Genomic DNA, 1,896 nt, shown 5'->3' on the forward strand with positions numbered 1-1,896 from the left:
TCACATAGTGTCCGCCCCGTACTGCGCATGCGCAGTACGGGGCAGACGAAGCTTCGGAAAATCTCCGAAGATGAACGGCGCCTGCGCCGTAAGTGGAGGTGGTAGCCCCACCATCCAAGCGGACATAGGGTTCTGAAAATTATAGAGCCCCTCGCCACACTTCGGGCTCGGCCTCGCTGCGCTCGGCTCTTTTATATTCCTACTCTATGTCCACTTGGATGGTGGGGCTAGAGCCTTGACTCACGGCGCAGGCGCCGTTCATCCTCGGCTATTTTCGGAATCTGTGTGTGCTGTGTACTGCGTATGCGCAGTACACAGCGGACACTAGCCGATTGGGGACTGTATGTGATAGGACACCGGCAAGTTGTACAGCTGTAAGTGAGCACTCGAAGCACAAGATTTAGTTGACGCTTTTTCCAATTTGTGAGGCAAGACTCTAGCAAGAACAAAGTTGCAGTGGAGAGTCTACAGAAAGAGCTTTGCAAGTCCATAGCATGAAAATTCAGCCACAGTGACCCCCTGTGGGGGGAGGACTATTGCACAACAATAACTGAACCAGAACTTGCAGCAGAACTTGCAGAATGTTTGCAAAGAAAGTCGATCTGGAGTCATGCAATGCGGACTTGCTCCAATTGTGCAACAAACTCTAGCAATAGCTACATACATACAGCTCAAATTGCTTGCTATCTGAGACACTGTCTTACAGTTGTGAACTACTCCACCTTACTGACAGGTGCTGACTCGTTCCTGACGCTTAAATTAAAATAGAGTGACCTGATTAGTATCATGACGGATTGCTTAATACCATTGTTACATTTTTATTGTGTGATGTATTTAAAAGTGAAGAAATTATGAGAACTCCCCATGTTATATAATAATGTAGCACTCAGTACAGCCCACAAAGTTCACATGGTATTGGCACATACACATGGAAACTCAGGATGTGTATGTTCCTCCCTATAGGATATTGTGGGTCAGATTTGTACAGTGCCTTGTGAAAGTATTCGGCCCCCTTGAACTTTTCAACCTTTTGCCACATTTCAGGCTTCAAACATAAAGATATAAAATGTTTATTTTTTGTGAAGAATCACCAACAAGTGGGACACAATTGTGAAGTGGAACGAAATCTATTGGATTTTTGAAACTTTTTTAACGAATAAAAAAATGAAAAGTGGGGCGTGCAAAATTGTTCGGCCCCCTTGCGTTAATACTTTGTAGAGCCACCTTTTGCTGCGATTACAGCTGCAAGTCGCTTGGGGTATGTCTCTATCAGCTTTGCACATCGAGAGACTGAAATTCTTGCCCATTCTTCCTTGCAAAACAGCTGGAGCTCAGTGAGGTTGGATGGAGAGCGTTTGTGAACAGCAGTTTTCAGCTCTTTCCACAGATTCTCGATTGGATTCAGGTCTGGACTTTGACTTGGCCATTCCAACACCTGGATACGTTTATTTGTGAACCATTCCTTTGTAGATTTTGCTGTATGTTTGGGATCATTGTCTTGTTGGAAGATAAATCTCCATCCCAGTTTCAGGTCTTTTGCAGACTCCAACAGGTTTTCATCCAGAATGGTCCTGTATTTGGCTGCATCCATCTTCCCCTCAATTTTAACCATCTTCCCTGTCCCTGCTGAAGAAAAGTAGGCCCAAACCATGATGCTGCCACCACCATGTGTGACAGTGGGGATGGTGTGTTGAGGGTGATGAGCTGTGTTGCTTTTACGCCAAACATATAATTTTGCATTGTGGGCAAAAAGTTAGATTTTGGTTTCATCTGACCAGAGCACCTTCTTCCACATGTTTGGTGTGTCTCCCAGGTGGCTTGTGGCAAACTTTAGACGAGACTTTTTATGGATATCTTTGAGAAACGGCTTTCTTCTTGCCACTCATCCATAAAGGG

This window comes from Lithobates pipiens, unplaced genomic scaffold (assembly GCF_037356315.1).
Source record: "Lithobates pipiens isolate NorthernLeopardFrog02 unplaced genomic scaffold, aLitPip1_a1.2 Scaffold_27, whole genome shotgun sequence".
Classification (NCBI taxonomy): Eukaryota; Metazoa; Chordata; class Amphibia; order Anura; family Ranidae; genus Lithobates; species Lithobates pipiens.